The sequence below is a fragment of the Macaca thibetana genome, chromosome 2 (assembly GCF_024542745.1).
Source record: "Macaca thibetana thibetana isolate TM-01 chromosome 2, ASM2454274v1, whole genome shotgun sequence".
Lineage (NCBI taxonomy): Eukaryota > Metazoa > Chordata > Mammalia > Primates > Cercopithecidae > Macaca > Macaca thibetana.
The window spans coordinates 113371268-113398603 of record NC_065579.1 but is presented as its reverse complement, the minus strand read 5'-3'; the positions used below and the strand labels follow the sequence as shown (position 1 = coordinate 113398603).

At 37.8% G+C, this 27336-nt stretch overlaps 1 protein-coding gene and 1 pseudogene across 4 annotated transcripts in view; both read left to right on the top strand.

Annotated features, from left to right (window-relative positions):
• LOC126948836 (B-cell CLL/lymphoma 7 protein family member C-like) overlaps window positions 1-27336 on the top strand; it is a 1005321-nt pseudogene that overhangs the window by 718400 nt on the left and 259585 nt on the right.
• The window catches only part of CFAP20DC (CFAP20 domain containing), a 307261-nt gene that overhangs the window by 60378 nt on the left and 219547 nt on the right, over window positions 1-27336 (top strand). The window contains exon 3 of one of the 4 annotated variants that reach the window (XM_050781228.1): window positions 6001-6108. The exons of 2 other annotated variants lie outside the window; for them this stretch is intronic. The gene's annotated coding sequence lies outside the window, so the exon portion shown is untranslated. The remainder of the gene's footprint in view (window positions 1-6000; window positions 6109-27336) is intronic. One more of the 4 variants, XM_050781229.1, reaches the window with a different exon arrangement.

The following is a 27336-nucleotide window of genomic DNA, read 5'->3' as shown; positions in this document are numbered from 1 at the left end:
CTATATCCTCCTCCCACAAAGATAGGAGCAGTGGCTGTTTGTGATAATGTAGTCCACCATGCTGCCTCATAGGAATACAGTGAAGTATAAATTAGTTAATAGGCATGAGAGCTTAAAAAGGTTCCTGGCGCATGGTAAGGACTCAGTAAAGTATCAGTTGTTTTATTAAGTCTGTGCCATGTTCTATGCTAAGTACTGTATGGGTGTCATATAGTTTAACCCCATGAGTTTGATATTATTATCACCCATTTACAAATGAGTAAACTTAGGCTTACAGAGGTTAGCTAAATTCTCCACAGTCATATACAGTTTGCAAGGAACAAAATGGGCCTTTAAACTAGACCTGTGAGACTTCAGAATCTTTGCTCCTAATCTTTTACTACTCCAGAAAACATGTATTGGGAGGGCTCCTCCTAAACTTAATGAGCTTATTTCACTGTTGCCACTGCAGTCTCTACCACTTCTGCAGAATCTGCGATGACCTTGAAGGACTTGCCCTTAGACAGCTGTCTACCCCACAGTTACCAAAGTCCAAAGACTTTGGTTACAATAAACTTCAAGCTTGGGCTAGTGCTTTTGATCACTTTATTCAAATCACAGAGGCCAACTCTATGGAAGACCAACTGTGGACTCTGAAGCTCTTAATCCCACTTTTGGAGAGTAGGATAAATTTACATACTATCTTGACCTTGCCTTCTATGGGATCTTATTTGTCTAATTCTTTGCTGGACCCCTCTATACCCACTCCCCAAGGCAGAAGACAGACCCTACAGTGTGTACGTTGCTATTGAGAGTTACTTATTTGTCCCTCTTCCTGTATCTCATTAGTGTACAAATGGTAGAATAAGACATGTGGGCATTTGCAATCTTACAAGACTGGACCTGTTTACTTTCAAGGCTTAGAGGTTGGGGTAAGTCCTTAAAAGAATTTTTTGATCCTCACATTCATTCTTCCAAGCCCAGGGCAGTTCAGCCCTTCCACTTTGTACTTGGTAGTATCTCTAACATGAGGTTATGAGCTTCATGAGAGTAGAAGTCCTGGTTTCATGATACTTCTGCATTTCTCTACGATGCCTATGAGCTTGAAGCCATCATTAGAGGCTTCTAGAGAGAATATGCAGAATGAATTAGATACAGCCTTTCTCTTTGGGAAGCTAACAATCTAGCAGTGTTGTCTCTCAACTCTTAAATGGCAACATTGTTTTCCTCACTGAATTGTCATGAGGATTCAGATTTCAAAGGAGGCAGTATAGTGAAGTGGTAAGAGTATGTTCTAGAGCCAGATCCCAGCTCACTACTTACTGTGTTTAAAATTTGTGCTTCCATTTTTCTCATCTATAGGGTAAAGATAATAATAGTACTTATTTTACAAGTTTTTTAATGAGGATTAAATGAGTTAGTACAAGTATTGGGCACATAGAATTAAATAAATGTTAGCCATTGTAAATAACAAAATAATACATCTGAAAGTGTTGCAGGACTTTTCTTTAGTTCAGCTAAAGACAGCGTCCTTGTCTGTCCCACAGACATGAAAATTTAGGCTCACAGAAAGTTTGAAGGGTGAGTAAAGCAGGAGTTTTTTGGGTGAAAAAGGGAAACAGGAATCCTCCACAAAGCCAGAGTCCCCCCTGGAGTGCTTCCCACCACAGCTTGAATCCCAGATTCCACACAGGAAGAGGAGGGGCCAGGCTCCTCCCCACTGCAAAAGGTACAAACCTCTGTGGCTCCACACCAGTGTGCACTCTTCCCAGTGGGCAGGCCTGTTGGAGTTTTTCCAGGGACCCCTTCCCACCTGGCTGTCTCAAAAGCATCTAGAATTACCTAGAACAATGCTACTCAAAGTGGCTATTACAGTGAGATAAGGAACTTGGGCCACAGTATAAATCAGCACTCTCCTTCCTTCTTTGGAAAATTCTTGCTAGGAAAAAAAATGTGTGCTTATTGATAAATTTAATTTACTCTCCAGCTCTAGCTTTTTTTCTTTGTAGATCAGCAATAAACAGTTCACATAGCACACTTTTTGTTTCCCTGGCCCAGGATATAGTAGGCAGTCAGTAAATTTGTTTACATACTCTGACCTGAAAAGGCTCTCTATGTAAAGGAACTTATTAAGAGGAAGCAAATAACGAAGTTTGTGGATTTGAAGTTGTGTGTATGTCATATATTATACATGTATTTGTAATCTTTCTGTATCTTAAAAGTTACAAACAAGGTAAATCACAGCTGCTTTTTCTGTAAAGGTTTTGAATATTTTTCTAGTAGGTAGAGTAGATAAAGACAGCCATGTGGGTTGTCACGTGAAGCCTAGAGTGGGCTTTCCCAGATATCAGGAAGACACAGAGGTGATATCCTCATTTTCTTTTGCTACCATGTTAGCATCTATTTATAGTCAAATATATAAAACTAATTATGGTTATTACAGGTGAGATTTATTTGCATAAATAAGTTTGGAAACTATGCCTGTTGTTTACTAGAAAACCCAATTATGATGTTGTTACCTAGAAGGGAATGTTGTAAGTAAACACTTTTTTTTGTGCTTCATTTATATCAAAGCAATTTAACATGAAATTAGTAATTATATTAATCTGGGCTCTCCAGAGCAACAGAAACAAAAGATAGATAGATAGATAGATAGATAGATAGATAGATAGATAGATAGATAGATAGATAGATTTATTATACAGAATTGGCTCATGTGGTCATGGAGGCTGAGAAGTCCCATGACCTACAGTCTGGTAAGCTGAAAGGTCAGGAGAGCCAATAGTATAGTTCCAGGTTGAGTCTGAAGGCCTGACAACTGGAAAAGCCAATGGTATAAGCTCCAGTCCAAGTTGGAAGACTCCCAGGGCAAATGACCTATGTTCCAACCAAAAGACAGAGAGAGCAAATTCTCCCTTACTCCACCATTTTATTCTATTCAGGGCTGCAATTGATTGGATGAGACCCAACCACATTTGGGAGGCAATTTACTTCACTCAGTCTGATGATTCATATGTTAATCTCGGCCAAAAAGACCTTCACAAACACACCCAAAATAATGTTTAACCAAATCTCTGGGGACCCAAGAGCCCATTCAGTTGAAACAAAAAAATTAACTTCACAGTAATATTAGATGCAGCCCTATATAAGGATGAACTTCTTTGATTCATATAAACTCTTAAAAATGTTTTTTTTCCTACTCAAAATTGATTACTTAGACTACTTTTGGAAACATTTTAATTTCTTATTATTTGAATACATTTTTTAAAATTTCTACAAATAGTGTTTTTTTAAATGAGAGATTATTGACAATCATTTCTGATGGATTACAACTGAAAATGTAAAGACATGTGCCAGTGGTTGTTCTGGGAATTTTTCAGTTGCAGGAGAGTCCTATTTTTGGGCTAAAAAATAGATTTGATAAATTATGGAGGAAACCTATCGAGTGATGGGGCAGAGGAAGGCAGGCTGCTTTGTGCAACTGTATCTCCTAATATCTTTGTCAAAATGGCATCATAAGGGTGTACAGCGAAGGTGGTAACCCTCTGTCATTCCAGAGAAAAAGGGATATGGGTAGTGCAGCCTGAGGTTCTCAGGACATGGAGGAAAAATGTTTCCAAAACAGTAAAGAACCATCTGAAATTGCAAAAGAAAATGGATATCCTCGGAACGAATTGTATTATTTTTTCAGACTTGTTGTCTTCCTGTAACCTTAACGAATAGTACCATAGCTCCCCCTACTGCATAAGGAGGCAAAGAGGCAAAACACTGTCACAAAGAACCTTCTTCCCCCACCTGCTGGAATTGTTGGTTTTGCTTTTTGTTTTTTGTTTTTTTAAATCTTTTGGTTCTTTACCCAAGCAAAGTCATTGAAACTGTTCTTATTTTTTATTTCCAATCATCCTTTCTCTCCTCTTCCTGATAATTGCATGTTTGAAAGATTTATGGATATCATTTTAAAAGCTAACATTTCAAATAAAACATAATAGGAAATTATAATTTGATGATTGGAGGTGTCTAGAAATGTATAAAATACAATTTAGATATATATTGTACTTGGATAACAAGTGTGGGAAAGACTGGGGCAAGGGGGAAAGCATTATTGTTATCTGGTGAGGAGAAGAACACAGTTTTAAAGACCTGAATTCTCTAACACCAATTAGCTTGGTGCCTTGGGCAAGTTACTTAACTTTCTTTGTGTGCTGCAGTTTCCCCATTAAAAAAAAAATGAGGATAATGGCATATGCCTTTTCTCTGCCTCACAGAATTCTTATCAGAATGATAGAAGATCAAGTAATGCCCCACTTATCCAGCCATCATACTTCCAGCCTTAGCCATCTGTAATGAATCTCAGAAGCAGGCAGAAAAAGGCCTGTGAGCAATGAGAGCACTGCAGGCTTTAAGAAAATGCAAAGTCCATTGACTTGGAATTATGTGTCATTTAAGCTCAGTGTGTGCTGAGCTTGCAGTGTATACATGTGTTTGTGTGCATGTGTGTTTCTTTTCTCTGTAGTTCTTCCCTCTCTATAGTTACCTAGGAAGATAGATTTTTATTTTAATGGAAAGGCAAGAAAGGGAAAGGATGATTGAGGCAGATGAAAGTGTCTCTTTGGAAATTCACCATGAAGCGGCTGTAAGTTAGTTCAACGATTATGGAAGACAGTGTCATGATTCCTCAGAGACCTAGAGGCAGAAATACCATTTGACCCAGTAATCCCATTACTGGGTATATAGCCAAAGGAATATAAATCATTCTATCACAAATATATGTACACATGTATGCTTATTGCAGCACTATTCACAATAACGAAGACATAGAATCAACCCAAATGCCCATCATTGATAGACTGGATAAAGAAAATATGTACATATTCACCATGGAATACTGTGCAGCTGTAAAAAAGGAACAAGATCATGTCCTTTCCAGGGACATGGATGTAGCTGGAAGCCATTATCCTCAGCAAACTAGTGCAGGAACAGAAAACAAAATACCACATGTTCTCACTTATAAGTGGGAGCTGAATGATGAGAACACATGGACACATGGAAGGGAACAACATCCACTAGGGCCTGTTGGAGGGTGGGGAATGGGAGGAGGGAGAGCATCAGGAAGAATAGCTAATGGATGCTGGGCTTAATACCTAAGTGATGGGATGTTCTGTGCAGCAAACCACCATGGCACACATTTACCTATGTAACAAACATGCATTCTGCACATGTACCCCTGAACTTAAAAGTTGGAAATTTTTTTAAAAAATAAATTCACCATGAAGATAACTGGGAAGAGGCCAGAACTAGGGGTAAACAGCATTCTGTATTTCAGTCAATCACACTGTACTGGTTTCCTGCTTCAGAGTTTACAGGCTTTGCTGAAAGTTTTCTGAATCATGGGCAGAATGCTCTTTTTACAAAGAAATTTGTAATGCATTTACAAAAAAAGAAATATGTACTGCATTTTAGGAAGCATTCTATTAAAAAGGGAGGGAATATGCATCATTTATGTAGAAAATATATGTGGACTATTTCATTTTTTCCTTCATAATGTTAGATATATTCAATACTACTATTCTATTTTAGAAACAGTTTGAATTCCTCAAATGGAAAAGTACTCCCCATGTTTTTCTCCTTTGTAGCTCCTGATCTGATTTAAATCACTTTCCAAATCATTTTAAAGCCAAAACAAGGAGTTAGATTCTTGAAATTTGTTTTTGAGGGGCAGGGGTGTTTTACAAATTAAAAATGTAAATTATATATCTATTTTTATTTTAAAATAAGCTTTCCCCTTTTTTTGGATAAAACTGAAAATTTCCAGTTCTGGATGGATATTTATGTAGATATTTTTTACATACCTTACATGACTAAGCATTATATTTTCGTGCAGTAAGAGCAACAAATTATTTATATATTACATGGTCAAATGTTTTTATATAATGTCTTCATTAAAATATGTACTAAATTTATAAATGTAAATTTGGAACAAATTTCGAAATTATTTTTGTATTTGTTGTCTGATGGAGGCAGGCAAAATGTGACACTCCAGCATTCTTTTTCCCCAAGATATGAAGATCTTCTGACAATTCGAATGAGATTAGTGTAGACTAGGACTTCTCAAACCATTTGAAGAACCAGGTGAGATTTTTTCCTTTCATTTTAATTTCTTGTTTTTCTGAGCAATATGTCATTCAACTGACTGTACATAGTGCCAGTAGATAGTTAGGGTCATATGCCACTCACCATATGCCTTTGACAACCCCAATCACCCTGCCCAATGAGATGAGCCCAGTGATAACATACTTGGATGTTACAGCAATGTCAAATTGGTATATAAGTTTCTGAACAATGTAGATTTTTGTGCTTCACCTGGTCATGTACTGGTAACAATACATTTGCAGGCAGGCATCTTAGAATAGCACTGGGTAAATTGGTGATTAACAGCACACAACCTGGAATCAGACTGCCTGGGTTTGAATTTCAGCTTTACCATTTGCTAGCTGAGACCGTAGGCATGTCATTTAACCTCTTGTGCCCCAGGTTTCTTATTGGTAAAATGAGGATAACAATGCTAACCCATTTCATAGGGTTGCCACAAGCATTATATAAACAAAATACTTAATACTGTAGAACTTAGTAACAATAGTTTGCTTACTGTGTGTTTAGCAGCAGTAATAATGTTGCTAAGTCAGTAACATTTTGAACCTTCTTGAAATTTCCATATTTTTCTGACTTATCTAGAATAATTGTTCTAAAACCTAGTTTACTTTTAAGGCAGGGGTCCTGAGCCCTGGGCCACAGACCAGTACCTGTAGGTGGCCTGTTAAGAACAGGCCGCACAGCAGGAGGTGAACAGGGGCTAGAGGATTACCGCCTGAGTTCCACCTCCTGTCAGATCAGCAGTGGTATTAGATTCTCGTAGGAGTGCAGACCCTACTGTGAACTGCACATGTGAGGGATCTAGGTTGTACCCTCCTTATGAGAATCTAATGACTTGAGATCTGAGGTAGAACAGTTTCATCCTGAAACCATCTCCTCCTTGCACTACCATACCTTCCCCTCGCCCTGTTCATGCAAAAATCGTCTTCCACAAAACCAGTCTCTGGTGCTAAAAAGGTGTTTTAAGGGATATAAAACTGATGTTAAAACTGATGTTTTAAGGGATATATTTTAAGCAAATGTAGACCATGAAGGTAATCTAAGTCAAGGATATTATTTGGGGGGAGTGTGATTCATTCATCATGAGGTTCAAACATTCAAGAATATTTAATGTTCAGTGAATATTTATTGCACATGCTGTTTCATATGTAGCCTTTAGAGGACATCGTTAGTTTCCTAGGGAGGAGGTAAGCAGTTTGTTACTGAGCCTCTGTCAGAGGTCACAGCTGAAGAAATCTGGTTGAAGATGGTTACTGATTAGTATCTGGTTCAACTACAGATTGTTAAGGATGTGGACCACAATTGGAATTTATACCGTGTAGACCCCAAGATAAACAAAATATCATAAATACTTTCCTCTGACATATTCATTCATTCATGTGTTCATGATTGTGTATGTAGAAAACATATTTTTAATGTTTTCTTTATATTTGGCAAATTCATTCATTTGACAGATATTTATTAGAGCCCACTATGTGCCAAGTGAAGCTGCTGAGAATATTTTCAGTTATCAAGGCAGATAAAATATCTTGTCTTCATGAAGTTTGCATTCTGGTATGGAGCCAGGAAAGAAAAGCAGGTTTCTTAAAAAAAAATAACAAAGTGAGTGTTAAGAAATAAGTGCACAGAGCACAGGTTGAGTATCCCTATTTGAAATGCTTGGTACCAAAGATGTTGCATGGTTTAGACTTTTTTAGATTTTGGAATATTTGCATTATACACACACACACACGCACATATACACATACACACACATACACACACACACCAGCTAAGCATCCTGAATCTGAAAATCTGAAATCCAAAATGCTCCAGTGAGCATTTCCTTTGAGCATCATGTTGGCGTTCAAAAAGTTTCAGATTTTAGAGCGTTTCAGAATTCTGATCTTTGAATTTGGGATGCTCAACCCGCAATAAGAAAGTACACAGAAAGATCTACTTTAGGAAAAATGGTCAGGATAAGTACCTCTAAGAAAGTAACATTTGAACTGAAACTCAAAGGATGAGGAGCAAGCCATATAAAGAGCATTCTAGGAGCTGGAAAAGCTCCTGTTTACTCTGTGCAGTACTTCAGGTATTTCAAAGAACTCCTCAGCAGCAGTAGATGCAGTGTCTTTTCTCTAGCAACAAGACAAAAACCGGGCATTTTTAATACTTGTATACAAAACCAGCTACAACTCATTAGTTATTCTTGGGAAGAAGAATAAATGACCAAAGAATTCCAGCTGTATTTTACATCTTCATAGCAGAGGCTAGTAGCCTTAGTAGCAGAGGCTAGACATTGTTTGAAGGCATTTCTACTTTAATTTACTATGCCAGTATTTCTGTCTCTTTGGAGTTGTTGATTTCTTCGTCACAGGACCTCTCTGAGGGCCGATCAGGACTGCAGTTCAGAGTGTTTCCAGGGCATGTGAGAGCACAAAATGCATTCCTTGTGCTCCTGTCTTAATTACATGCTATTCATCAGTACATTGCAGGCACCTCTTAGGCATTTAATTCCATTGGGAGTTTCTCTTGATACAAATTACTTTCATTTACTATAATTTTTATACTTTATCCACAGGATTAACGCTTGACTCTTTTGAAACTCTTGACTACCACCTTTCTCAGAGGTCATGATTTTTTCTGTTTCTACTATAGCTCATGCCTTGTCTTGTGCTTTGCTAATAATAAATCAATAAATGGCTTATTTCTTGCTCTCATCCAAATGAAGCCATATATGGTAAGCATTAATTTTGTAATAAATTTTCTTGGTCAGAATATCTTACTGTCATTTAAATTTTTTCACGTAGACTATGGAAATTAATTTACTTCCAATATTGAAAAATAATCATCTGCTTGTGAAGTATAAACTTAGACTTGGTTTATTTTATCAAAAGCAGTATACAAGTCAAACTTAACTTTTTTATTCATAAGTTCACTTTTATAGATTTGTTTGGAATATATTTCTATTACAAAATTTTATCTTCCTTAGGTGGAGTGGAATATCTAAAAAAGTTTATGAATGAATCTTGAAATATTTGGTCATGAACTACTTATAGTGTCCTCTTTGTATACTTCAGTGATATTGAATACTTCTTAAAGACAGGAAATGAGTAATGCTGTATCTAGTGAAACTCTAGGAAGACTTTAAAATGTAATCATCATTAGCAAAAATTCTAAAAACGGCATGTTCTTACTAAGTACATTGGCTTCCTTGCTATCTTAATTCTGTATATTTGCTTTCTTTACATAAGAAGCTCTGCTATGAGTATTGCAGATCTAGAGCCAATGATAGAATGACCTAGATTCTGTCTGTCTTATACATCATCATCTGGATTTTTCAACTACTCCTAATTTTAGTAACAGTAAGAGTAAATCTCAAAGAAAAAAGGCACAGTGGAAATTTCAGATTTTGATTGATTTCAGTGATGCAAGGACTAAAATATTGACTTTTACTCATGATTTTTCATTATTTCTGCCAGTTTATCATTAATTTTACATTTAGTATTGTTTAAATGCAATACACTAATTTTATCTTGTGTTATCTAACCTGGAAAAATGGTTTTTAAAAAAGCACAGAATGTAAATATTTTAGAAATGAACTCCTGGCAAAAGACATCATCATAACATTTGGAACCATGGGTATTGATGGTCTCTTGGCAAATTATTGTTTTTTCTTCAGGCTTCCATTTGCAAAGTAATACTCAGAAATCAGACTAAAATGGGAAATATTTTTAAATGACAGTGATTTAGGAAAAAGACTAGAGGTTGACAAAAATTTAGAAGTAATAATGGCTAAATATTTTATATTTATATTTCTCTTTAGGAGCAACCAAAGGTGCAGAAATATTGTCTTAATCCATTTGGGCTGCTTTAACGAAATATCATAAACTAAAGTAGCTTACAAACTACAGAAATTTTTGTCACGTTTGACAAAGAAATATGGTGAAGGAGTTGCTTTAGCCAGTGAAGATGAGTATAGTTGACATATGTCACTTTAGGAAGATGCTTTAGAAATGTCCCTATTCCCATCTCAGTGCTCTGCTGATTATGGAAGAATGTATCAGCCTAAGTGCCTGAGTTACCAGAATAAGCAGAACCTCCTGCTGCCCCATGGAACATGTAGTGCGAAGAAGACATCATGTTTTACATGTTAAGTTTCCGAAATTTGGGAGTTATTTATTACTTTGGTATCACCCATCTTGACTGATACAGGATCTAAAAATATAACTTAGTCATAGATTAAAGTGCTTACTTTTCTAGTTTGCTAAAGCTTGTTATTATTCATGCATGTTGAATTTCATTGAATGCTTTTTTTCTGCATCTGTCCAGTTGATCATATGTTTTTGATTTTAGTCTGTTAATGTCATGGATAACATTACAGATATTGTCACATTTAAACTTCCTTCCATTCTTGACCATAACCTCTGTTGGTCATCAAATATGGTATTTTTATACATTGTTAGATTGAGTTTTCTATCCTTTGTTTAAGACTTTTAGACGCATACATTCATTATTGGATTATTTTATAATTTTTCTAGCCATCCTCACATAGTTTTATGATAAAATTATATTTGATAAATTAAGTTGGGGTGTTTTAACCATTTTTACATCTCAAACAATCTGTATTGGGTTCCTTAAAGGTTTGATAGAACTTGTCTTTAAAACTTCTGGACCTGGTGCTTTTTAGTGGATAGATTTTTAACAACTGATAGCATTTCTTTAATGGTTATAGGTATTTTTAAGTTTTCTATTTTTTTCTTTTGTCAATTCTAATAATTATACTATTCTAGAAGTGTCACTTCTAGTGTTTCCAGTTTAATAGTATAGAGGTATAAGAGTTACATGAGAGTTTATAGATAGCTATATATGTAAAAGTATATATAGTTTTTTGTTCTCTGCTGTATCTGTACAATGCTGATACTGTATTTTTTAATTTCTAATATTGTGTATTTTTCTTACCTAATCTTTTCAGATATTTTGTATTTTATTGGTCTGTTCAAAGAATCATATTTTTGTTTTAGATAATACTCTCAAAGTTTCCATTTCAATTATTTTCTTAATCCTTCTTTCCACTTTTGTAAATATATTGTTTTTCCAACTTTTTGAGTTGAATGCTTAACCCAGGAAGCTTAATCTTACTTTTTTAATATGCAATTTGAGGCTATACATTTAGATTAATTTCAAGTTGTTATATGTAGTATGTGATTCTTATTTTTTAACCTTGACCACTTGGAAGTTATATTTTATTTCTGTTCTTTTAGTGGTTACCCTTAAATTTATAGCACTCATATTTGACTTAAAGTAGAAAATTAGTAGCTTATTCTCTTATAACACAACCACCTTACCTAAGAAAGCTTTAACTCCAGTTGTATCCCACCCATCTCCTTGTTTCTCCCTTTATTTCTCGGTGTTCCATTCTGAGTAATTTCCTTCAGATCACTAAGTTTTTAGCTCTGTTTAATATGTTGTTTCTGTTGTTTGCAGGTCCTTTTTTATTAAAAAAAATTATTTCAATTTCTAGAACCCTATTTGGCTCTTTTTCAAATTTATTGTTTATGGTATCCTATTTACTTATTATAGTTTTAAACATATTTTATAGTGACTTTCAAATTGCTCTGTTCTCTGAAGTTCTAAAGAAGTGACTCTTGCTATTATAAATACTTACTCTCCCTTACGGTGTATCATTTCCTTGTGTAGTTAGTAACTTTGGAATGTGACTTTATCTTTATTGGGGGTCATTTTTTCCATGAGAGTACCTGTAGCATAGATTGCTGGTATGTCCCCCTAGAAAAGCTATGCATTTTATTCAAAGGGTTCTTCAAGGGTTTTACTGACATAGAGCCAGTTTTTAAATGTCTTTCTCAGCTTGGGATTCCCTCACAAGGGTAGTTTAAAGTGAAACTCAGGTCACGTACATGGTTTGGTCTTAAGGACTTAATTTCTCGCAGTCGACTTTTTACTCAACCAAACCCAAAGCCTGGACATTTATTTTTTATTTATTTTTTGCTAGTTTGTTTGTTTTTGATTTACCATACAGAAGTTTCTAGAACTTCTTTCACAGAGGGAGCAGTCATTCCAAGGTTTGGCTTTTTGCAGGAGGCTCAGTTCTAGCTTCCCACCTTATTTAAGCCCAAGGCCACATCTACTGTCTCACTATAGGTATTACAATCCTGAGGCCCCCATCTATAATTTTATGTGTGTCTGTGCACACATGCACACATATTAACCATCTGGTTCCTACATACATTTAGGCTAGATAGCTCATCCCCCAATAAACACATACCTTACTTTGGCATCAGCTGATAGCTGACTGGCCCTGGCTTTTATTTCCTCTTTATTCTCATATGCAATTAACTTTCTATTTTATCTTTCAAACTTGTTTATGTATTTAAGGTTCATTTTTCTTATATTTTCCCAGACTATGTGTTTGTAACAGTTAGGGAATATTCATTAGCTCAGTTCATGTTGCTAAAATTCCTTAGTTTCTAATAAAGGAAAAAGAATGGTTAGCCAAAAGTGAGAAATGTAATTATAGCTTACAGGCTGAACTGGTGATGAGAGTGAACTATTAGAGAAAACTGTCTGAACATTGTCTCATCCAGTGTCTGTTCAATATGTACTGTATAAGATTCCAGAGACTGTTCTAGACCCTAGCGATACAAAGATGAATAAGAAATAATTCCCTTCCTTAATGAGTTCATAGTGTATCAAATAGAATAATATAGAACAAATAGAATGCAGTGAGAGAAATGCTAACAGAAGTATATATAATTGCTATAAAGATTTTAAATAAAATAGAGTTTTTATTTTTTCCTTTTAGTTAGAGGTATGTTGATGGAATAGGGGATGTTGCTAAGGGGTTTTATAGAACAAGTGAAAACTCACAAATGGTAAGCAAGGCTTTTTTGGATGAGAGATAAACATGTATAAAGGTCACACTATTAGTGTGGTATATTGGTTTGACTGGAGAATAAGGAGTGAATGGAGAAGTGATGATAGATGGATCTGGAGAAATAGGCACCGATTTTTGGATTTTATTCTGTAGACAAGGGATTGATTGTTTTTATGAATTAGGAAGATAACATTGCTGGTTATTTTTCTTTTTTCTTTTTTATTATACTTTACGTTCTAGGGTACATGTGCACAACGTGCAGGTTTGTTACATATGTATACTTGTGCCATGTTGGTATGCTGCACCCATCAACTCATCAGCACACATCAACTCGTCATTTATATCAGGTATAACTCCCAATGCCATCGCTTCCCCTTTCCCCCTCCCCATAATAGGCCCCGGTGTGTGATGTTGCCCTTCCAGAGTCCAAGTAATCTCATTGTTCAATTCCCACCTATGAGTGAGAACATGCGGTGTTTGGTTTTCTGTTCTTGCGATAGTTTGCTGAGAATGATGGTTTCTAGCTGCATCCATGTCCCTCCCTACAAAGGACACAAACTCATCCTTTTTTATGGCTGCATAGTATTCCATGGTGTATATGTGCCACATTTTCTTAAATGTGTCTGTCACTGATGGACATTTGGGTTGATTCCAAGTCTTTGCTATTGTGAATACTGCTGCAATAAACATACGTGTGCATGTGTCTTTGTAGCAGCATGATTTATAATCCTTTCGGTATACACCCAGTAATGGGATGGCTGGGTCATATGGTATTTCTAGTTCTAGATCCTTGAGGAATCACCATACTGTTTTCCACAATGGTTGAACCAATTTACAATCCCACCAACAGTGTAAAAGTGTTCCTATTTCTCCACAACCTCTCCAGCACCTGTTGTTTCCTGACTTTTTAATGATTGCCATTCTAACTGGTGTGAGATGGTATCTCATTGTGGTTTTGATTTGCATTTCCTCTGATGGCCAGTGATGACGAGCATTTTTTCATGTATCTGCTGGCTGTATGCATGTCTTCTTTTGAGAAATGTCTGTTCATATCCTTTGCCCACTTTTTGATGGGGTTGTTTTTTTCTCATAAATTTGTTTGAGTTCTTTGTAGGTTCTGGATATTAGCCCTTTGTCAGATGAGTAGATTGTAAAAATTTTCTCCCATTCTGTAGGTTGCCTGTTCACTCTGATGGTAGTTTCTTTTGCTGTGCAGAAGCTCTTTAGTTTAATGAGATCCCATTTGTCAATTTTAGCTTTTGTTGCCATTGCTTTTGGTGTTTTAGACATGAAGTCCTTGGCCATGCCTATGTCCTGAATGGTATTACCTAGGTTTTCTTCTAGGGTTTTTATGGTATTAGGTCTAACATTTAAGTCTCTAATCCATCTTGAATTACTTTTTGTATAAGGGGTAAGGAAAGATCCAGTTTCAGCTTTCTACTTATGGCTAGCCAATTTTCCCAGCACCATTTATTGAATAGGGAATCCTTTCCTCATTTCTTTTTTTTGTCAGGTTTGTCAAAGATCAGATGGCTGTAGATGTGTGGTCTTATTTCTGAGGGCTCTGTTCTGTTCCATTGGTCTGTATCTCTGTTTTGGTACCAGTACCATGCTGTTTTGGTTACTGTACCCTTGTAGTATAGTTTGAAGTCAGGTAGCATGATGCCTCCAGCTTTGTTCTTTTGGCTTCGGATTGTCTTGGCAATGCGGGGTCTTTTTTGGTTCCATATGAACTTTAAAGCAGTTTTTTTCCAATTCTGTGAAGAAAGTCATTGGTAGCTTGATGGGAATGGCATTGAATCTATAAATTACCTTGGGCAGTATGGCCATTTTCACGATATTCATTCTTCCTATCCATGAGCATGGTATGTTCTTCCATTTGTGTCCTCTTTTATTTCACTGAGCAGTAGTTTGTAGTTCTCCTTGAAGAGGTCCTTTACATCCCTTGTAAGTTGGATTCCTAGGTATTTTATTCTCTTTGAAGCAGTTGTGAATGGAAGTTCATTCATGATTTGGCTCTCTGTTTGTCTGTTACTGGTGTATAAGAATGCTTGTGATTTTTGCACATAAATTTTGTATCCTGAGACTTTGCTGAAGTTGCTTATCAGCTTAAGGAAATTTTGGGCTGAGATGATGGGGTTTTCTAAATATACAATCATGTCATCTGCAAACAGGGACAATTTGACTTCTTCTTTTCCTAACTGAATACCCTTGATTTCTTTCTCTTGCCTGATTGCCCTAGCCAGGACTTCCAACACTATGTTGAATAGGAGTGGTGAGAGAGGGCATCCCTGTCTTGTGCCAGTTTTCAAAGGGAATGCTTCCAGTTTTTGCTCATTCAGTATGATATTGGCTGTGTGTCTGTCATAAATAGCTCTTATTATTTTGAGATACGTTCCATCAATACCGAATTTATTGAGCGTTTTTAGCATGAAGGGCTGTTGAATTTTGTCAAAGGCCTTTTCTGCATCTATTGAGATAATCGTGTGGTTTTTGTCTTTGGTTCTGTTTATATGCTGGATTACGTTTATTGATTTGCATATGTTGAACCAGCCTTGCATCCCAGGGATGAAGCCCACTTGATCATGGTGGATATGCTTTTTGATGTGCTGCTGGATTTGGTTTGCCAGTATTTTATTGAGGATTTTTGCATCGATGTTCATCAGGGATATTGGTCTAAAATTCTCTTTTTTTGTTGTGTCTCTGCCAGGCTTTGGTATCAGGATGATATTAGCCTCATAAAATGAGTTAGGGAGGATTCCCTCTTTTTCTATTGATTGGAATAGTTTCAGAAGGAATGGTACCAGCTCCTCCTTGTACCTCTGGTAGAATTCAGCTGTGAATCCCTCTGGTCCTGGATTTTTTTTTGGTTGGTAGCCTATTAATTATTGCCTCAATTTCAGAGCCTGCTATTGGTCTATTCAGGGATTCAACTTCTTCCTGGTTTAGTCTTGGGAGACTGTAAGTGTCCAGGAAATTATCCATTTTTTTCTAGGTTTTCTAGTTTATTTTCGTAGAGGTTTTTATAGTATTCTCTGATGGTAGTTTGTATTTCTGTGGGATCGGTGATGGTATCCCCTTTATCATTTTTTATTGCATCTATTTGATTCTTCTCTCTTTTCTTCTTTATTAGTCTTGCTAGCAGTCTATCAATTTTGTTGATCTTTTCAAAAAACCAGCTCGTAGAGTCATTGATTTTTTGGAGAGTTTTTTGTGTCTCTATCTCCTTCAGTTTTTCTCTGATCTTAGTTATTTCTTGCCTTTCTGCTAGCTTTTGAATGTGTTTGCTCTTGCTTCTCTAGTTCTTTTAATTGTGATGTTAGGGTGTCAGTTTTAGATCTTTACAGCTTTCTCTTGTGGGCATTTAGTGGTATAAATTTCCCTCTAAACACTGCTTTAAATGTGTCCCAGAGATTCTGGTATGTTGTATCTTTGTTCTCATTGGTTTCAAAGAACATCTTTATTTCTGCCTTCATTTTGTTATGTACCCAGAAGTCATTCAGAAGCAGGTTGTTCAGTTTCCATGTAGTTGAATGGTTTTGATTGATTTTCTTAGTCCTGAGTTCTAGTTTGATTGCACTGTGGTCTGAGAGACAGTTTGTTATAATTTCTATTCTTTTACATTTGCTGTGGAGTGCTTTACTTCCAACTATGTGGTCAATTTTGGAATAAGTGTGATGTAGTGGTGAGAAGAATGTATATTCTGTTGATTTGGGGTGGAGAGTTCTGTAGATGTCTATTAGGTCTGCTTGGTGCAGAGTTGAGTTCAGTTCCTGAATATCCTTGTTAACTTTCTGTCTCATTGATCTGTCTAATGTTGACAGTGGGATGTTGAAGTCTCCCATTATTATTGTATGGGAGTCTCAGTCTCTTTGTAAGTCTCTAAGGACTTGCTTTATGAATCTGGGTGCTCCAGTATTGGACGCATATATATTTAGGATAGTTAGCTCTTCCTGTTGAATTGATCCCTTTACCATTATGTAATGGCCTTCTTTGTCTCTTTTGATCTTTGATGGTTTAAAGTCTGTTTTATCAGAGACTAGGATTGCAACCCCTGCTTTTTTTGTTCTCCATTTGCTTGGTAGATCTTCCTCCATCCCTTTATTTTGAGCCTATGTGTGTCTCTACATGTGAGATGGGTCTCCTGAATACAGCAAACTGATGGGTCTTGACTCTTTACCCAATTTGCCAGTCTGTATCTTTTAATTGGACCATTTAGTCCATTTACATTTAAGGTTACTATTGTTATGTGTGAACTTGATCCTGTCATTATGATATTAGCTGGTTATTTTGCTCGTTATTTGATGCAGTTTCTTCCCAGCATCAATGGTCTTTACATTTTCGCATGTTTTTGCAATGCTGTTTATTTTTCTAAAGATGTGTTAAGTTGCTGAGAAAAAAAAAAACTAGATATGGTGAGTGTAGTTAGGAGGTTGTTGCAGTCAATCAGGCCAGGGATGGTGGATATTGAAAACAAGAGTAGAGATGAAGAAGAAGGAATAGACTTCAGAGGTGAGGACTCTCAGAGAAATTTTTCAGTGTTAGTATAAAAAGGGAATAGGAAGAATATTAATAAATAAACCAAAATTGCCCCAGCACAGTGGCTCGCACCTATAATCCCAACAGTTTGGGAGGCCAAGGTGGGAGGATGGCTTGAGCACAAGAGTTCAAGACTAGTCTGGGCAACATAGCAAAACCCTGTCTACAAAAATAAAGTTTAAAAAAATCAACTGGCCATTGTGGTGCACTCCTGTAGTCCCAGTCCCCCAGTCCTGGTGCCTCAGTCCTACTCAGGAGGCTGAGGCAGGAGGATCACTTGAGCCCAGGACGTCGAGGCTGCAGTGGGCTGTGATCATACCACTGCACTCTAACCTGAGTGATGGTGGGAGATCCTGTCCTCCCAGCCCCCCAAAAAAAGTAACCAAAATTTATTGAGCAATGACACCATGCTAGCAACTTTACCAAGTTCCTTTAACTCTCACAAAACTCCGTAAGTGATCATTTATAAATTAGAAAGCCTCAGAGAAGTTCAGTAATAGCCCACCCAACATCACACCTGTGGTGCTATATCCAAATGCTGTCTGATTCCCAAGCTGGTTTTCTTTTCACTCTTTTTGTTGCTTCTCTGTAGGGATTTTGTTTTAATTCTAATCATTTTTTCCGTGGGACTATCCTCATATTGCAGTTTTATCAGGTGAAATGATGAGCAATTCAAGAGTCTCTAAATAACTATAATTTGAAACGTCAAATTACTTCTCAACTGTAAGCTAATTAAATCTTGCAAGGCCAGCCCCTCTAAAGTTAAAAATGATTTGACATCTCTTTCCATGTCATTAGGCTATATCTCTCTGCAGTGCAATGATCCTGCTTATTGCATTTCAGAGTTTGCTGGTGTCACCGTGTGGTTTGGTGGGGCTACGAATAATAATTATTCCTAAATCCTCTGGCAAAAGTTATCAGAAACCAATTCAGAAGCTATACCATCGCCACTAAGTTCACAGTTCAAAAAACAGTGACCACTTAGGGATATTGTGACAAATATAGTGTCACAACAAAGAAATAGGAAGCCAATAATAATTATTGGTGATTTACTGCAGAAGTTCTCTTGGGCACTTCAAAAGAAAGGTTTTATCTAAGTAGAGAAGATTTAATTTTGATAAGTAGGATGGAATGCTATCACCAACTTGTCCTGCCAACTGGAGTCTTCCTTTCCTCCCCAGCCAAACTTACAAGCATTCTTTCCCTTTTCCATTTAAACATTAATGACAGGCAAAGAAATGCTGAGATATAGTTATAAAGTTCAGAAGTAGCCCAACCTAACTCCTGAAATCATGCCTCACACCTATGCATTAGAATTTCTGGATGAAGGGTGAAGAGAGTATATATCAAAGTGGTTTAAATGACAGGTGCTAGAGCCAGACTGCCTGGGTTGGAATTCTGGTTCTGATACTCACTAGCCATGTGATCCTGGGTAAGTTACTTAGTGTCCTTGTGCCTCAATTTCCTCATCCATAAAATGGGAATAATAAGAGAACATCCCATGGGGTTGCCTGAAGATTAAACAATATCCGTAAAGCATTTTGAATAGCACCTGCCACAGATTAAGCCATATATAGGTGTTTACTGTTGTAATTATTATTGTTGATATTTATAAGTAACAATTTCTATTTTGGTGTGTTATGGCGATTATTATTAAATTTGGATGATAAAATATTTACCCTATTTCCAATAAGCAAATCTTTGAGTAGAATAAGAATAGGCAGTCTCTTTTATGCCTTCCCATTAGAGTGTTTTGCTCTGATTTTGTTGTGTAAATCTTTCAAATAGAAAAGATATAAAACTGAACCATAAGTTCTAAAACTGCCATCTAAATTGAGTATAGTTTTCGTGCTTTAAAAAAAAAACATATTTTCTTTGTTAAATTGGAAACAATTTAGTGCACCCACATTCCTTCTGGTTTAAGTAATCTATAGAATTAAAATGACAAAAAAGTTGGATTAACCAGATTTATGATTGGCAAAGGATCATTGCAAACAGCTTCCATGTAACAGGTGTAGCTATTTTAATAGATGTACCAGACTGTCCCATAAAACCCACCCAGTTGCCACACCACTTCACAGATGGCCACTTAAACAATTTAATATCACTAAAATGGTTCTGGCAAAGAATTCTTTAAAACAAACTGTAATGATTTATCATTTTGAGCTGTCTCAAGTACCATCATTATCCTAATGGCCCATGATCGGAATATTTTTCTTCAAATGCTTTCCCCCTACTTTGGCTCTCCTTTTTCTGTTCAGATCATCTTCATCTGCATATACTTAATACCACTAATCAGGCTCTTTCATTTATATTATCCAACTCATGCTTAATTTCCTTGTCTTACTCTTTTCGCTTTGATTTGAGAAACATCCTGTCTTCTAATCTCCTCCTTTGTGAGTTGATTCTAAAAACTTTTAAGGTAACTTTATCTTCAAGTTTGGAGGGCTACTTGATGATGGGAGGCAGACAACTCAGACAGAGGCATTAAGAGCTATCAGGCTCAGTAGTGAGAAGCCTATGGCATTGAATTTAAGAAGGGATATATACATTTAGGAGGTCCTTACATTACACTGACAATGCATCAGGCTTTCAACTATGGTAATGATAGGGTGGGTAACTGTATCACTAAGGCACCATACTTCCTCAGTGATGTCCGAGGCAAACAGTGCTAATCGATCATGGCAACCTTGCCGTCCTTCTTAACAGAGCACTCCAGACAGTCACTACCAATCATTTGACATTGGAACTTAAGATGAAGCCTATTTGCTGTCCAGGATATGATTTTTACAAAAGACATAAAGTTTCCTTCAAATGGATTTTTCTTATATTGATTCTCCATTAAAAAAAGAAAGAAAGAAAGAAAAGCAAAGACAAAACATTAAATCTCAACTTTGTGAAGGCAGTTCTTTAGGGAGCAAATGTAATATGGTTCAGAAGATGAGGCATTTCCAGCAATCCTTTGGCAAGTGCTAGATTCAGCCAGTTCATTGGTGAATTTTGACAAGCGCCTAAAGTGCTGAAACTCAGTGCTGTTGCTTAAGGTAGGATCAATATACTTTAGATACCAGACTGGAAGCAGAGTTGACATTCTCTTATAGAAGTTCAGAGGCTGAATTTCATTCTTGTCACACTGAGAGCCATCTTCTTTTTGTGGAAAGCTGGATTAACAAAGGTAACTCATTCCTCAGTATTAGAATAAATACTTTGTTGTAACCTCAAAGTTCTGGAATATGAATAAAATTTAGTAACAACTAACACATAATGAACACAAATACCTTATTCAGACTATACTAAGCACTTTACATACATTATTGCATTCAATCCTTATAGCAATTCTACAGGATAGAGACTACTTTTATTCCTAGATTAAAGGTGAGGAAATCGAGAAGAGGGAGGCCTAACTTGCCCAAAGTACTATAGGCTAATGGGTGGAAGAACCATGGTTTGTGCCCAGGCAGTCTGACTACAAATCCTGTTGTTAGCTTAACTTCCACTCTGTCCTTCCTCTTTCACTTGGAGGCCAGGTTTTGTGATTCTCCTTACTTGACAGAACATATCATCTAGTCATGACCTTGGCTGCAAAGAATCAAGCCCTTTGGTCATGTGGGATCTTCCTGGGACCTTTGTGGAAAGTAACTTAGCTGTAGCCCTGAAGTTAAGGTATCTGGTAAATCACAGCATCACCACCACCACTGGGATAATACAGAACCAGGTTAAGGTGAGGCTTGAAGAATATAGCAAGAATGTGTCAGGACCTGGGATTAGAGTGGATATTGCTGAGTTTAGCCGAGCAGAGGCAGAAATTGATGAAAACTAAAAGCCAGAGGAGTGCTTCTGTAATGGATTCAGCCATGTTTCTCATGTGCTCCTTGAACTGTCTGCATTAGAAATGGTAGGAAGCCCCAAGTCCAGAAATATCTCCCCCATATTGCTTTGTTTTAATGAATAGAGTAAGACTTTTTTTTTTCTTTTTTGTTGGCGGGCAGACAGTCTCCCTCTTTCACCCAGGCTGGAGTGCAGTGGAGTGGTCTTGGCCCACTGCAACCTCCACCTCCCAGGTTCAAGCAATTCTCATCCCTCAGCCTCCAGAGCAGCTGGGATTACAGATGTGTACCACCAAGCCTGGCTAATTTTTGTATTTTTAGCAGAGAGAGGGTTTCACCATGCTGATCAGAATGGTCTCGAACTCCTAGCATCAAGTGATCTGCCCACCTTGGCCTCCCAAAGTGCTGGGACTACAGTTGTGAGCCTCTGCACCTGGCCAGAATAAAACTTTTCTTGAGTAACACTCATACTTTGAGGGAGCTGTCAACTATGAGGCAATTAGGTTGCTTTTAGTGGAGATTTGCAACCTTGAGAAAATATAGACAAGAAAAAGCCTTTGGCTCTCTTGAAGCTTAGAAAGAAGATGAGAAGTATGAAGGTCAGGGATAGGATACTATTAGAAGGCAGGGGAGTGGGGAAGCCAGTGGTGGCAAAAGAACTGGGAAGAACCTGGAAGAAGGATAGGAAAGAAGGTAAATGGTAGGGTCCTAATGAAGCTGCCTCATGCTTCACCGCATTTTTTTCTCTCTTCTTGCTCTACCCAGGAACAGAGAGCTTTGCAGGCCTTGGCACTCGCTAGCCTACTTCCGAATCCTCTCCTCTTCAGTTCCATTCATTCTAGGGAGGAACCACCTCATGCCTTTCCCCACCCAGTTCCTGAGAGGAAGGGGCTGGGCTTTCCCCAGGCAAAATTGTACTTTGGTGAGAGGTTCCTCTCCTCTTCTTGCATCCTCCTTCCCACACTTCTTTCAGGTCCTTATGCAGAGTTCTGACCTTGGTACCAGGGTGGAGTGGGGAGAGACAAACACTGGAGGTGTGAGGCTGCTCCTGCTTGCCAGCGGGAGCTGGGTTTATATTGTCTTCTTCAGTTTTCAAATTTCCTGACTCCTTTCCTTCCATTTTTTTAAAAAAAATTTTTACTTTGCCACCCTAAATATCTGACAAGAAGTTATAAAACTTTTACCAGAGAATAGGCCATGTCCAGAATTCTTATATCCCCAATGTCTTGCCAGTGGTATGTAAACCCTCAATAAGTGTTAATTTTCAGGGAGCACTGCTTGTGAGATACAGGATACCAGACAAGGCCAGTATTTGCCTGTCAGATATGCCAGCAACACATGCACTATAGCTTCCGGGCTACAGTCAGGGCTTACCTCAGTGTTTTCTAAAATGTCAGAAGTTGCTCTGTGTTTCATGATTAGGTTGCTTATGAAAAATATTTGCTTTAGCTGTTTAATTTACATCCTTTAATTCTGACTGTGAGCCTTCGCACATCCACACGTGACTTCCTACCTGAGAAAGGCTAATCATTTGGTTATTTTGGTTCCATTTAAGTAATTTAGTTGGGCAAGGGAACAGATCCTAAAGAGGCTAGCCTCCTGTTTTTACAGTAACTTGGCAAATTAGGTTTTAGACTCATTTAACAGAAGAAGAAACTACAGTAATTCCTCACCTAACATCATCATTAGGTTCTTAGAAATTGAGACTTTAAGCAAATCTACGTATAACAGAACCAACTTCACCATAAGCTAATTGATACAAACAGTACTTACATTCTATTCTGGTCACAAAACATCACCAGGCTTCTAAATAAAGACCCCAAACACTTGTACTATTAATCACTTCTAATATTGAAGTATATGTGAGCTACACATTTAAGAAAGATCAAGTAAAACAAGTAAGGCAAGTATTTCCCCAAATATTTTAGTTCAGGGTTGTGGGTGGCCAGAGCTTGTCCCAGCAGCACAGGGCACAAGGCAGGAACCCATCTTGACAGGACACCATCCCATCACAGGACGCATTTATTCACATACACCCTACTCACTGCAGCTGGGCCATGTAGACCTGCTAGTGAACCTGATATGCACGTCTTTGGGATGTGGGAGGAAACCAGAGTGCCCAGAGAAAACTCATGCAGACATGGGGAGAATGTACGGACTCCACACAGACAGGGGCCCCAGCTGGGAATCTGTTTTTTTTTCCTCGTCAGCACTATGAGGAAATGATGTTGAATGAAAAGGTGTTATTAGAGGACCTCTTGTGATGCTTTGACAATGACTTGCTCAAGTTTTGCAAATTGTGTAAGTGGCAGAGACAGAATTTAAAGCCAATTCCACCTGCCTCCGTGGCCTTTGCTCACCCCAGGCACTCTTTCAGGACACAGGTGATGGCAAAAATGGTCATCAAAACATGTACAGCTTTCCTCAGCTGGTGCTGCTGCCCTTTCTTATTTAGCAAGAACCATCATGTCGTCAGGCCTGCTCCAGCCACCCAGTGTCTTGGCAACAATCATTTTCATTCACCTTTTAGCCCTCCAGTATTCCTTGATCCTCCTCTGCTATTTCCTCACCTACCTTTACTTTCACTTTTGCCTCCTTCCAGAATTAGGATATTTCCTGGCATTTCCACTCCTGCCATCACTGAAGATTAACTTTAATCTCTGTTAACAGCTTAGATGTGAAGGTGTACCTTGTTGAATAGGTCTTAAGTGGAGATCAATCATTATAAATGCAGCTGCCTTTAAAAATAATGTGGTGTATAAGTGAAGTCAAAGGTTGCTTCTTATAGACTGTTTCTGCAAAAGCAAATAGACCCCTGCCATTCATAATGAAAGTTAAAATGCTTTGAGGTTTCGCATTAGCTGATGCCCCTCTTTCACAGGAGATAAGAGAAGCACTTCGGTGTTTAAATATACAGTCATGTGAAAGTGTTGTCACCACTGTAGAATGTGTTTCGCAGTTACCATCTCATCACATATAAAAAATGGTATGTACAGCCAAATATTCCTATACTCAAAGCTACTCCCTGTTCCCTAGTTCACTTTCTTCAATTAAAAAAAGAGGAAAAAAGATTTGAACATGACTCATATTTTAGTACCAAGAGTATTACATACCAAAACAGGTGATTTTATGCTATAGAAAAAGCAGTAAAAGAAATGAGCATAACCTTGCTTTTAAATGATGCAGTTATTCTCTTTTAGACCGTTGGCACCATAATAGACATTCTCCTTTTAAGTAAACATGGAATGGAGCATTTATCAATGCAGATTTTTACTTTACATAAAGACTTTTAATTTTTTTCTTAGCTAAGATTATGCTGTATAGAAAAATAAAGAGTAAGTGCATTTTCTTCAGTGCTGCCTCAGTTTAGAATTCATGGATATATTTCTATAAATTCTTTGTCTCTAGACATAGTCTTGTGATTTTGCTATGTAATTTGGCCAACATTTATTCAGTTACTATTTATTGAACACCTACTGTCAGGCAGGCATTTGCTAGACAGATTGTTGCTGCCCTCATATTCTGGAGGAGAAGACAGAAAAGCAAGCAAATAAAATAGTTACAAATTTTGGTAAGTACTCCGAAAAAAACAGGCAAAGGACTTACCAAGGAGGTACCTACTTAGATAAGGTGATAAGAATATTTAATTTAAGATTTGAAGGAGAATGAAGAACTAGTCATGTGAAGAGTAGAAAGCATAGTGTACCTGCTGAAAAAAAAAAGCTTGTGCAAATCCTTGTGATAAGGACACACCAAGTGTGAAACTGGCGAGAGTCAGACTGGTACGTATGCTGATTAATCTCCCTGCCAACTACTGGATAAAGAAACTGTGTTTGCTGAACTCCTGCTAACCTCAGTAGGGAAGGTACCAGGTTCAAGAGGCTGAAAAAGAGACCCAGAGCCAGCAAAGGAGACATTGGGTTTTATTCCATGCTTCCATACAGAGGAGAGTGTCCAGTGGTGGTGGGGTGGACAGGAGAACTGCCTAGCATACAGAAACAGTCCAGTGGTGGTGGGCTGGACAAGATATCTGCCTTACTACAGTTCAGTGGTGGCAGGCTGGACAACATATTCACCTGGCCCAGTAGCAGTGGGCTGGGCAAGAGAACCATGACCACTTGCAAATGGCATGGAATTTATGGAGCATTTTCACTTACCACCCTCCCCCTAACAACCTCCACCTGGAAACTTTCATTTAACCCAGAATTCAAGACCCCAATCCCCTGTACAGCCCATGTTCCATGGGATGGGCCAGGGGCATTTAAATGTTTATCATAGATAAGGAATGAATCTTTAGGTTGGCCATTCCAGGATTCCCTAGCTCTGAACACATATTCAGGTGCATCTGCCATACAGTGTCATTCTAAGGGTTTGCTTAAATTATACTATCAGGTGCGCTTATCCTACAATGTGGTATATATGACATATATACCATGGAATACTATATACCCATAAAAAAGAACAAAACCATGTTCTTTACAAGCAACATGGATGCAGGTGGGGGCCATTATCCTCAGTGAATTAACACCAGAACAGAAAACCAAATACCACATATTCTCATTTAAAGTGGGAGCTAAACATTGAGTACACACAGACACAAAGAGGGGAACAAAAGACACTGAGGACTAGTAGTAGGGGGAAGGTGGGAGGAGGGCAAGGGTTGACAAACTACCTGTTAGGTAGGTATTGTACTCGCTACCTAGGTAACGAGATCATTTGTACACCAAACCTCTGACACGCAACTCACCCGTATAACAAACTTTTACATGTACCCCCAAAACAAAAAGAAAAAGCCTCCCTTCCACCCCTCTAGATCTGTTCCCCACCATTCTCTCACTTACTCTGTGTCCTTGGAGGTAGCCCGCTCCTGTCTTCCTATGTCATACCATATGAATCACCCAGACTCCCTTGACCTGAGGCTTCTGATTTCCTCAAGCCTCCCAGACAATGAGAAGTACCAGCAGGAGATCAGAAGACAGGACGAGAGAGAAGCCATGGTATTCCTTCCTTCTTTTTCTGCTTTGGACTTCCTATTGATGACCCTTTCTATAAGGATCCAATTGCTCTGGCTCTGGTTCTTTCCCTTGCCCCTTTAGACCTAGGAATGGTAAAGGCTGCCCATTGTTTTTATTTTGGGGGTGCCTAACCGTCCCTCCTTTGTTTCCTCAACCCTGCCCACACCTGTGTAAGGAATTGTTTCATGATAGTCTCTTCATTTTAACTATGTGGGATGAATTCTTTTTCCTGACTGTAGAGAATGACACCTGGTGAGTGAGGCAGGATAATTTCTAGTCCTTTTTAGCTAGGAATTTAGATGCCATTCTCAGAGCAGTGTGAGGCCAATGAAATATGGTGAGATAATCTGATCCCTGTGTCAGATGGTCATCCTGGCTACTCTTGAGGGTATTGACTAGAGGAATAAGAATGGAAGCAGGGAGACCAGCTGGAAGGCTGTGAAGCCAGGAAGTGTGTGGTGCCTGGGCAGGAGCGACAGTATAGGAGATAGAGAAATGAGTGGATTCAACATGTAACTGATAGACTTTTGGCACAGAAATGTGAGTCAAGAACGACTTAAGTTAATGATTTGAGCCATTGGGAGGTGGTGTTGGTAAGGAATTAAGGATTCTTTATCTTTGATGGGTTTCATTTGAAATATCTGTGACATATCCTGCAAGAAATTCAATTAAGCAGTTTGGAGTTCAAGGAATGAGTTAGGGCTGGATATCTAGATTGAGTTATGAACATATAAAAAACATTTAAAAATTGGGTGAGAATGGACATGATCCCCAAGGAAAAGAATTTTTTTAAAAAATGAGAAGAGAGCCTGGGAGCTGCTAACATTTAATCGTCCCTAGAAATGATTTGAATGCACATTTTAATTCATCCCCAAATATTGTTTAAATAATATGTAAATCCAGTTTTAGAGAAAAGGAAAATGAAAATAAGGGATGCTTCAGAAATCAA